The 12,478-nt window shown below is 38.7% G+C and overlaps 1 protein-coding gene across 3 annotated transcripts in view; it reads right to left on the bottom strand.

Moving 5' to 3' along the window:
• Window positions 1-12,478, bottom strand: part of PRKAG2 (protein kinase AMP-activated non-catalytic subunit gamma 2) — a 231,568-nt gene that overhangs the window by 42,837 nt on the left and 176,253 nt on the right. The window lies entirely within an intron of this gene.

Consider the following 12,478-nt stretch of genomic DNA (forward strand, 5'->3'; position numbering starts at 1 on the left):
AAAGGCCATCTAGTTCCAACCCCCCTGCCATGGGCAGGGACACCTCCCACTAGATCAGGCTGCCCAAGGCCCCATCCAACCTGGCCTCCAGGGATGGGGCAGCCCCAACCTCCCCAGGCAACCTATTCCATTGCCTCACCATTCTCATTGTGAAGAAATTCTTCCTTATATCAAGCCTAAATCTGCCCCTCTCCAGTTTATACCCACTGCCCCTAGTCCTATCACTACAAATCTTTGAGAACATCAATCACATCATCCCCTATCCTGTATTGAAACCGGGGATTACACTGACCCAGGTGTAGGACCTCGCACTTGCCCTTGTTGAACCTCATAGGTCCACTTCTCCAGCTTCTCCAGGTCCCTCTGGATCACATCCCATCCTTCCAGTGTGGCAACTGCACCACTCAGCTTGCTGTCATCTGCAAACCTGCTGAGGGTGCACTCAATCTTGCTGTCCATATTATTGATGATAATACTAAACATTACCGGTCCCAGTACAGACCTCTGAGGGACACCACTTGTCACGAATCTCCATCTGGACATCGAGCCATTGGCCACTACTCTCTGAACGCGACCATGTAACCATTTTCTCATCCACCGAACAGTCCACCCCTGGATAAAGTGGGAAGAGATGGCTACAAGGATTCCCCCTTGAAGTGGCAGGAAATAAATCACCATTAAGCTTTCAGAACATGCTTGACACAACTTTGTTGCAGAGATGACAAGCAATGCTAGGAAAGAACTACTTCCACTTTTAGAGGGGGAAAAATAAACAGGTTTATAGTCTAACACAGAGGAAGCAATATGATGACAGAGATAAGAGTTGACTATTCTACCAGAAGCCGAAAGGATTTCAAATGCAAGGAACCAAAAAAGAGGATTGTAGTGACAAAGACAAGAAATTTTTTTTTCCCCTCCTTCTGAAAGCTGCAAACAGATTTAAAATATCCTGGCAGACCAAACATTAAAGTTACACAGTAGCATTATTCATGCAGCCACAGGCTATATGATATGGATGTTGCAGATTGAACATTTCCCACCCCAGGAATGCAGGAGCTAGCAGCTAAAGAAAGCCTGTGGTAAATTTACAGAGGCAAGGTACTCTGATACAAAGCGATAGGAAGAGTATCTAGAGATCAGTATCAGAAGGTTCTTCAGCGACCCAAGACTAATTCAATTGCATATTACAGCATGAATACATGATGTGACAGGAAGAATAGGATTTTGAAAAGAAGCATGAGGCCACAGGGACAATATTAGAGTAAGTAAGCTCTGCCCTGCTAACTGTATCTCATCCTACAAATAGGAAGAGCATGTAGAGGTACACAAAACTAGAGGAGAAATTAGGTACAATAACAGGCAAATAAAAAAGAATAGACAAGTGCACACTGTCATGTTGCTTGAGCCTTCAGAAAAAGGTTAATAATTTCCAATAATAGTGACAAGCTAAAAGAAACCATAACACATCCTGGAAGATTTCAGTCAAAGAATTACATCTGTAATTGCTTAAGATACTTTTGAACATAACAGTTCAAAGGATTGCCTGCATTTACACATTTTTTTTCATGTGTTTCAGTATGTCTTTTGAATTCTAGAGTTTGTGCAACGGCTCAGTCTCTTTTAACCATTAAGGTAATTGAGATGTTTTCTCCCTTTGTCACAAGGAGTTGCTCAATGCAAGATAGCAGGTTATTACGTGTGTGAAGAGGAGTCACCTTTGTTACAACAATCATTTCTGAACTCTGCAAGTTCATGAAGGATTAGACACTACCAGTCAAGATGAGAGCCAAACAAATTAAAAAACTATCAGAATTCTTAGGCATGTATGGAAGCAAGTTATTAAAACCTGTGTATTTATAAGCACCTACAGAAGCAGCTCCTCAAAAGCAAAGAATAAAGCCAGTGTGGTTGTTTCAAAATTAGGTCAGCCTAATCAGTTTTCACTCAGGATAAAAAAAATCAACCAGATGAAAAAAAGAGAGTAGATAAAATTTTAAAAAACATGCAATACTCTTCAGACACTGATTTCAAAGCAACCCTGGCTACTGCTACATATTGAAAAGATACTGTAGAAACACCAGAAGGCAGCTGCATGACAAGTAATCCAGGCTGCCACAAAACTAGTACAACGCCTTTTTTGTTCAGTTGGTTTGCAAGACTGGATGACAACTGTTTGTTTTTAAGAAGATATGAACTCCAGTTCAAACTCTTCTCAAAAGCTGGAACATTTGCAAGGTCCATCTTACATGAATCAGCTAGTGCAAGTTCATGCTACGTCTTCAGTTTTCTACGAGTCACTCTGCAAGAGCTTTTAGCAGTAGCTTGATACTTCATGGGGGAAACACTGCAAGAGCCTAAGAGGATCAGAGTTCATTTCATTCAGCAATTCTCTGTAGGATCTTCAAAAGAGGGATAGAACATGCTACAAAGAGTTTGCAGTAAGAGTCAGAAATGGATGCGAGACTTTAAACCACATTGTATCATCAAATTGATTTCACAAGTGGAGTTAATACAGAGAATACCAGAATCTGAAAGGAACACTCAACTGGATAAGTGCAAACTAGGGGAGTGACTAAATATATATATAAAAATAACTAAACTAAAAAACTACCCTGTTCTTAATATGATTTGCTATAGCAGAAGTAGGGAAGAAAAGCCACAGTTTGCTTAAATGAAATAACAAGTAAGAAAAAAAAACCACCCCAGCATTGAGAATCATTAATATATACCAAAAGCTGGTTAGACAGAACAAAGCAACCTTAAACACTGTATAGCCTCCTTCCTTAAAGGTCCTAAACATGGAATGAGACAAGTATCTGCAACTGCATAAGCACATCCTGCTTTAGAGAAGAACAAAGGCGCATTACTAGTTCCTGACAATACTTCAAAAGATCCACTGCTCTAGTTTTGAGGCTTAAGTATCTCCACTTCTTCAAACTTCAGCAGTAGCTAAGATGTGTAAGAGAAAAGTGATAGAAATAGCTGCCTGAAACAAAAGAAGATTCAGATGGTGTTTCAGTCTTCCCTGTATTCATAGCACACTCCAAAATCCTGCATTGAATTTTGTTTCTCAGTTTTGCCATTAGTCAGTCCTGGTAAATGGTCTGAGAAGTTAAAATTTTGCTTTTTCTGCAGCTCTCCACTGGACAAGCAAATGATTACATGAGGCTCGAAGCAGACAAAAAAAAAAAACCAAAATGATGAGCAGCTTAAGAAACTTCACATTCCAGAGCTAATCCTAGTAACTCTGAAGTTTCTTGTCAAGGCAGGCAGAGAAACTTATTTGTTTACAAGCAAGAGCTGCCTTGTTTAGGGACCAACTGGTAAACAGTATCAGAGGTCCAACCAAATACTTACGAAACCACTCACTATCCCTTAAATCAACTTTTAGTCAAAATTAAAGATTTTAACTTTGATGAAAGCTGTGATGATCTCTGTGGTTATGTGAGTAAAGGTAGCAGCTTCAGCCTGCAACCTAGTAATGCTTCTAAGATTTTTCACCACAGTAAAGAAAAAATTGAGATCAAGAATGTTCTAAAACATGTTCAAGAGCTCCCCTTCACCACAAGCACTAGGACTTTTCCCTAAGCATCCCAAACAAAGACCTAATTTCAGATGTCGCCTGTCTGGAATGCAGGCATGCTCTTCAAGAAACTAAAAATGGTATTCAGCTTCTGAATATTAGTATCAGCAACCATACGATGGAGCATTGAATTCAAGGAAGGCTTAAGGTATGAAATTCATGAAAGAATAAAGCAGCCTGTAACCTTAGTTCTATACCAGACGATTAGTAAACAATTTGAACTTTTATTATTTCTTTAAAGCAAGCATAAGTCCTACTACATACAGAGTTGGCACACACTTTAAAAAAAGAGAGCCATTTAAGTCTTTTAGGAATTAGTTTAAGATCAAACCCAAACAAGCAGCTTAACCAAAGTATTATTCATAAGTCAAGCATTTTCAAAGTGAGTGCACATCTTCAGAAGCCACAGTTGGATCCTTACTGGACAGGGCAAGTATCTGATCTTTAGGAGACCTTCCATTGAAGACTAACAATCTAAAACTTAAAGCATCAGCTATGCAATGCTTTAAAGAAGAAATCAATTTTTAGGCTTAAATCTTTAGGACTTTGGACTGTGCTGGAGAAACAGTTTTGTCAGGTCTAATGAACTGTTGGTCTCAAATCCTGAATGACTAGTTACAATATCTTAACTCAAAGCTTTTAATAACTCAATATTTACCTTTTCATTTCTCTCTGGTCTCCCCTTAGCCACTTTTTATCCTTCGCTCTCTATGCATGCAAGCATTTTCTAAATAGCTATTACTGTTACCTCTAATTACACTTTATGAATCTGTACACACACTTTAATAGATTATTCAGGGTTCTGTTTCAGTATACCAATTAAGAGATTTACCTAATGGCAGATGCAGCTTGAAGCTATACAGAAAAAGAATTAGCAGCATCCTAACTAAAGCAGATGCAATTCAAAACACAATCCATACAATATATTCAGATAGAGTTTTCTGGAATCTAGTTTAGAAGTTTTATTGATCTATTCTCTATATGACAGATAAGCTTCACCCAAAGATGATCTTCCTCTGAACTCATACGATGTCCATACAGTGCAGTGCTGGGGTTTTGTTTTTTAGCTTTGGGGTATTTTTGTTGTGATTTTTGTTGTTGTTTTGTTTTGCTTTGTTTTTTCTGGGTTTTTTTGTGTGTTTTTTTTTTTTTTTTTTTAAAGTAACTGGCTTAAAAGTACCGGGGAGTATTTTCAAGCAGGACTATGGCAGCAGAGATACATGCAACTGCTTGTGAAGAGCAAAGCACTGACCTTCTGCGCTCTGGCGCTCTGTCTTCTATTAAAAGCAACCACACAATCCCTTTCACTGAGTGATCCCGCTGATCTGAGTGATCACTGAGGTGATTCAAAGCATTAGAAGTCTACCTGACAAACCCACTCCTATAACAATTATGATGCACGTTAGAATACTGTAACATTCCAAAGCTTATACAGGAAGAGTTTATATCCACTTGTTCTTGTGCCAATGTTGTTCTTCAGTTAATTTTCCTCCTTGGTGCTTATCCCCTTCCCACCCTATACAGGATGTTTTCATACATACAGTGTTATCACATCCCTTCTTGGCTTTCCTTTTAGTGAGTTAAATGAGCAAAGTTTCCTCTTTTAATGCAAGTTCTACATTCCTAGTCTCATGAATGACCCTTTTCAGTCTATCCCAGTTTGGTCCTTTCTCCATCACCTCAGGTATCTTCTTCCTCTGTATTTTTGCATCAGTAGAAATGCATCAAAGTAAGCAGCAGAATAGAATACCACCATGGGAGAGAAAATGGAATGGGAGAGAAAAAGGAAGTTTGTCTCTGTTTCTTACAATGTCCAGTGTCAAAACTAAACACTCAGTCACAATACAGAAAAGCAAAAAATAACTTAAAAAAACATCCTTAAAAAAGGTGGAAAAAATTCATATCACAAATAAAACCACTGGTCTACAGCATATGAAAACCGCTTTTAGAAAAAAAGGGTAAAGGTGCCATTTAAGTTCTGTCACAGTCAAAACTGGCAAATTCACCAAACTGGTTCACATAAAACAGCCAGATCCATCTAAAATTCAGGAGAGGAGGAAAGAATCCAAAACCAAGTTAGATTTATTCAAATCGTATTCAAAAGCTACCTCGAAGGTATTCACATCATATTCAAAAACCTCTTAGATGTGGTCCACACTTAGAAGAACAAGGTTATTTAAACCTTCCAAAGTTCTATCTAGATGCCAAGCTGGACACCTAAAAGTCAAATTCAACTTTGTGCCAATATAGTTACATTTGTTACTTTTATTAAACTGTTTTGCCTATATGTTAATCCTACCCATTGGTGCAACCCTTCCACAGAAGGATTTCCCCCGAACTCCTTTTTTTTTTTTCCTTTTGTCAATCTTCTCTACTTGTAGAAGAGCCACAAAACCCACCACAACCCTCGTCCAAAGGCAAACAGTCTCAGTAAGGAAAGGAACGTTTTGCTTCCAGATGCAAGAACTGTTATGAAAAACAGTACCATCAACTCCTGTACTTATGCTGGAACTCCTTAAAATGTTTTTGATCTCTGTTCTTCCCTCCAAACCCGCACACTGCTAGTAAAGTTGTAAGTTCTGGAAGTTAGAATATTCAAATCAATAAAGGAATTACAGACAGCTGAAGTGCTACCCAAAGAGCAAGCTCCTAACCAAAAAGCAGTGCTGATGTTAAGTGACCTGACTTAACGAAAGGCTCCACAGACAAAGCCACCCTCAAGTTATCAAAACCACTACACATTACAAGAAGTCCTATCTTAAAGGACAGCCACAACTGTTGCAGATGATTAGTAAGCAGAAATGTTTCTTATGATTGTTTAGAAACAGCTAGATTGAGCCAATTTATGCATATACTCTGCTGCCATTCTTGTCACGTTGGCACTATCTCAGCTTAAATGAAGTCACCTTCATTCAGTACTCAGTCATGCCCCAAGGGACAAAGCTTTCCAAGAGCACTGACTTGACCAAAACAGCCAAATTTAACAGCTGAAGTTATCAAGCTATCAAGACAATCATATTGCTTTACTTGTACTGCCCTCCCTGCATACACAGGGCACTGGAGAAGTTTAGCACACAGAACATTGCAAACCACTGCTCAGGAAGTTTCTTCAGAAAAGGACTCTAAATATATTCACCCTACTCTGTCCCAGTAAAGCTCAGCAAAGCAGTCACAGGCAAGTGACACCACCTTGTAGTCATCTGTAAGGCAACACAGAGATTGTCACATCTTCCACATCTATCATTACTCAAGCATGCAATGCTGTAAACACAACACTGCTAAACCAGGGAGTTCTCAGGACAGCTGGAAGTTGAGATAATATTGTTTTAAGCCTTTGACCTTGTATGAAGCAGTTGTTTACCAACTGTGACAGCCCACTATGAAACCAAACTGCTTTTGGACCAAGGAAGTTCTGCATGGAAGTGATTAGCAGAGCTGACACTGTCTCTCATCTGATGCAGATGAAGGAGATAGCACTAGCAAGAACGGCTAGTGAAGGTCACTGTAAAACAGCACTGAACATTGACCACCAGACACTAATATATACACATATACCTGAAGCAGTAATGTCTGTCAAGTGTAGGAGAAAACCAGGTTGTCTCGATATTCCTCCTTGCTAGCCAATAATGGCTTTCACTTAGAAGATAATGTTTGCAAATCAGGCAGGTGTGACACCAGCTGGACACAATCAGTCCCAATAGTTGCTGTAAAACTTTTTTCAGCTGCTTGCAGCTTTGCCAAAATGATTGCATGGTGTCACTGCCATTTTAAGTATTTTTCAATAGTTTATTTCCTAGTAAGTCTCAGCCAGAATGGTTTCCCTGTTCCCAAGAACAAGTTAGGGAAAACAGATACTTTGACCAAATCAAAATTTTACGAAAGCTTTTCCATCAAGGAGCTCCTACATCCCCAAGATCCAAAGCAGAGAGTTTACATACAGTGTAACAGGGCTGTATCTTTTGCTGTACTAAAACTTCACTTCCTAGACTGGTAAAGCTTAAAAAGTTTTGTTTCCCGAGAAAGACTCCATACTTCAGTTGCTATGAACTGGTTATTTCCTAGTCAAGACAGAGCAGGGCTTTCTTCAGTGCAAGATTAAATACCACATAAAGAACGAGAGAGTCTTTCATAGGAGCAGGAAAACAGTTGGGACTGTTTCGAGATAGCGAGTACTGGGCTGAAAAGATGAACCACGTACAGGACTTGCACAAAGTAAAACATGTGCGTGGACTGCGGGAACAGTCCACACACAAAAGAACTACCACTAGCTTCCTTCGCATCACTCAAAGTTTTATATTTTCAGTTACCTATCATTTTATACGTAAATTTCATCTTTCAGCTTTAAAGATGGAAGTTTCCATGAGAAAAAAATATAATCTATGATGTTATTATGCAGCCAACTGGTAGACAAAGGACCCGAGGTTGCCTAGGACAGCTGAGCACCCGATCGTAATTTCTTGCATAAACTAATAACGCAGAATATTTTAATACTCTGGATACATTACCCTTTAACAGTTCTGTGAAGCACATGACAAGAACGCCCATAGCCCTCCTGATAGTCTTTGTTGCAAAATAACAGACAAATACAAGCCGAGTGAATTCATCGGTTTAAGCAGTTGTCTATAAATTCAGTATCACTTCAGATTTAACAGTCAGGACAAAAAGCACAAAGTAGTAATAAGGGGCTTTAGAATCTGCTATTGAGCCTCACATTACACCTCAAAGCAACTCTAAAGCAGGAAGAGAAAGTAATCCCAAACTCTAAAACTGCATGAAGTCTATTAAAACAAATTATCATCTCTACTTAATAATTTCTTGCTACATCCACTTAGGGTTCTAATCTGCTGTGGAAAAGTTTATGTAAAGGATCCTCTATCGCTACCGCTATGTACCCAGATATCTCAGAGCACATCTTGTGGGCAAAATGCCGTTTCTGTACTCCAGAGAGCATCAGCTTTAATAATCACAGAATGGACATGTATTAGAAATTAATTACAGTTGCAAAAGACTGCCTTAACTTTACTGTCTCATAACCTCAGCACTTGATCCTTTAGTCCTGAGACTTAAAAAATCTATCATAACATGAACATTATTACAAGCTGGTTTTAACTATTTTGGCCCCAGAAATTTTGACATCCATTTTCATACCTTGATTCAGACATTCACTTGGCAGCGAGAGGCTGGCAGATAGGAAGAGCTCAATAAGAAACTACTTTTAATGCGAAACAATAAGAAGGTCTGCAGAGCAGGGAAGGAACAACCCCAGACACGATTAGTTAAGAGGAGATGCAATTATGGTGAAAGTCCATTTCAGGAGACAGCCAGAAAGGAACACATGGCAGGAGAGATGGACATTATAGGAAGACCAAGATGAAGGCCAGAGCAGGCTAGGAGAGATTCCACTCTAATGACAACTGCTTATCAAATAAGTGGCTAAATGCTGCTTTGTGCAACAACCCAGAGAAGCGGAGCATTCAAGAGTGAGTGCTGCCCAGACAGTGACACTACAATTGCTGCACACACTTCACAGAATTTTTTTTTCCAGACTAGGAACTCAGCACAGATGCAAGAGAACCCTGCAATTAACTAACTCTGTCTGCAGAAAATACCTTGGAAAGACTCCATGAGTTAGCAGATGCTACAGAGAAGTCGTTAATTCTGCTTCTGGTAGCTACTGCTTTATTACCCAAGCCAAGCAAATCGAAGAGACCTAGCAAGGCCTGTTTGTGACAGGACAAGGAGTAATGGCTTTTAACTAAGCAAGGGTAGATTCAGACTGGATATAAGGAAGACATTTTTTACAACGAGGGTGGTGTAACACCAGAACAGGTTGCCCAGGGAGGCAGTGGAGACCTCATCCTTGGAAACATTCAAGGTCAGGCTGGATGGGTTTCTGCACAACCTGATCAAGTTAAAGATGTCCCTGCTTCTGCAGGAGGGTTGGACCAAGTGACCTGCAAGGGTCCTTTCCAACCCAAGCAACTTTGATTCTAAGAGGTTAACACAGATGAGAGGCAACATTGCAACAAAACTAGTTTCCAAAACAATATGCTAAAACCATAACAATTAAACCAATACAATTGGCGGCATGCGATTGCTACTCATTTGCTACTCTAATCCAGTTTCTCCTCTGGTAGCACAGGCAGCTGTTGGAACACAACCATTTCTGGAACTCCAGCTTAACAAATTTAAAGCTAGTAGTCTAAATTGTTAACTAGAACTCTCTTTTATATTAGATCTTCAGAATAACGTCAACTTGCTTTTTTCCCAAGCTCATAGCATCCTCCATAAAATAAACCCCAGAACAACTCTTGACATTGATCAGCAGGAAAAACAACCTTAATATAGAAACACGACTGCACAAACACTAGAGCTGAACAACCAGTTGTTGCTAGTTTACAGACATTCATGAGAAGTTTCTCAGTACTAATCTACTTCAAGTTACAATGACAAACTCCAAATCCATCAAACAGGTAGTTTTTATACTCTTTAAGTATGTAGGTAGGTCATTCCCATCCAAGGAATACTGAACAAAGTAAAATATTTTGAACTCATGTAGCTAAGTTTTTTGATGATTTTTAAACAGAGCATCATTCAGTTAAAAAGAAACTCTGGACTTCTAACATGAGAGTTTTTACTTTCCTGCTCTGATTGCTGTTGGGAAAAGGTCCTTTAGGGACTCCTAAATAAAACAAATATCCACTGGCCTATCCAGTCCTGCTTCTCTGTGCACATAATCAGCCTATAGCCTGTCCTATTTCCACTGCCATGCAGTTGATGCTGTTTAACAACATCTCACTAAGATTTGCTGTCACACATCACAGCAACGGTATATTTAAGCCAATGCTACACAGAACTAGTAACCCATCAAGAAGAAGCGGCACTGATCCTAGACAACCCAGCCAGGTATATTAAATAAAGATGTTTTAAACCAAAACGATGACCAGCATTTCTTTCTATGAGAATAACACTGTGTCTAACACCATCCATCCTAATTAAGTACAAAATTGTTTACATAGATTCTTCAGTATATATACATATATACTTGAGTGTGTATATATATAATGCATATAATAATAAAATTGCCCTTCAGTTGACAGTACCATTTTATTCAGAAATCACATCATCAGGCTAAACTCTGCATATTTCATTACAGTACTACTTAGACTATAAATCTTTCTAGTACCATTTTTTCAATTTAACCCTCTTAATTAGAATCCAAATTAAATGAATACCTTCTGTGCTCTCACATTCCCATTTGTGTAATCTTTGAGGAGAGTCACAAACAAAAATTCATTTCAGCATACTGGATGGCATTCAGTGCACACATTGAGCCTCAATTTTTGGCTCATTTTCTAAGCTCTCTGTTTCAAGAAAATTGCAGCATAATTTGATACACAAGATAGTAGCAACTGTTGATAGATACAGAACCAGGAAAGTTAAAAAGAGCAAATACTCAAAAGTAGAGGCAGTCAGGAAAGCTGTTTCAAAACAAGTTTCAAATTTCTCATTTAACTCACAATTTTCGGTATCAGCGAAGAGACTTTAAGCTTGACAAAAGGTCATCAGTTACAGTGTGGCTACAGCTGCTTAAAGATATCAAGATTTCAAAGAAGTTTCTCAACTTCTGAGCACTGACTCCTTGCCATCCAACCAAAAAAAGTGAACATCGTCATGTCATTTTACCCCCTGGCCCAAACACAACTACAGCATCTAGTGCAAACATTTGGGTCATAAAACACACACTGCAACTCCATGCATTTCCATCTGCATCTCAGTTTCCTGTGATTCTCCTTCTATAGGCCTCATATAGAAGCATTCTGGACAGTAAGTTTTGGTCTGACGTTCATGCTCCTAATTTTACTAACATCTTCCCTTCTGAACACAGCACTCTAAATACTTTCCACCTGGCTTTAAAATTAGGCATAAAACTAGGTTTCTGTAAAGCCTTAAAGGCTAGTAAGGCAACTACTTCCCTTCAAAATTCACACTACTTTAAAGTGGTCACAGCTTTGCTATTGGGCTTTTTCTTCTGACAGAACCCTGAACTGCTCTCACCCACCCAGCTTGAGTACCCACAGACAAAGCCTTAACTTTACAGCTAAATTAATTCTGAGACAAAGTGAAGCAGAAGCTTGAAAAACAGGAAAAAAATATAAAACTTTCTGAAGAACTTGGGTTATCTTATTGCTGTGTTTTAGAAGGCACAAAGATATGCAGCCCGAGTGTCTCCAAATAACGCTACGTTACACTGTGAAAATTGCAAAGGCATTTCAAAACTGAGTTGTTGTTTCTTTTGCCTTTTAACCTAGAAAACCTTCTCAGATATCTGAAATTTATAAGATAGTTAAAATAGATTTTAAAATAGGTTAACTACTGAGTGATTCAGCAGGTTTTAAGATCTCCTATCAAGCAGTAACAAGCCTTATACTAAAAGAAATATTTAAGTTGGTAACTGTCCTAGCTCTTCAGAAGTATAAACTGAAGGCCAAACTACAAATAAGCTAAACAGTGTGATGGAAAAAAGCTACAAGTTAGCAACAAATCCTACCAAAAATTCATATCTAATCTCATTCAAGATTCACAAAGGTGCAAGTATTTCACTGCAATTCAAACTCTGTCTGGATTCCTAAAGAAAAGCTTAAAGAATACAATTGTTCAGAGCTTCCTTTCCTCACACACAGAAAGCTTAAAATAAAAGGTGTCACTTTTTGAGACCAGTCCCACAACTGCAGACAGCAGTGAGTAACTAAGAAGCTGGCTTATTAGCATACCGGCTTAGATATTTCTTTTCACAGAATGACTCAGCCTACTATTTTCAAAGCTTTCCTTAAATATTTGTCCTACATTTTACAATAGCCATTACCAACTACTGAAAAAACACTAGAAAGTCTT

Source organism: Phaenicophaeus curvirostris, chromosome 6 (genome assembly GCF_032191515.1).
Source record: "Phaenicophaeus curvirostris isolate KB17595 chromosome 6, BPBGC_Pcur_1.0, whole genome shotgun sequence".
In the NCBI taxonomy this organism is placed as follows: Eukaryota; Metazoa; Chordata; class Aves; order Cuculiformes; family Cuculidae; genus Phaenicophaeus; species Phaenicophaeus curvirostris.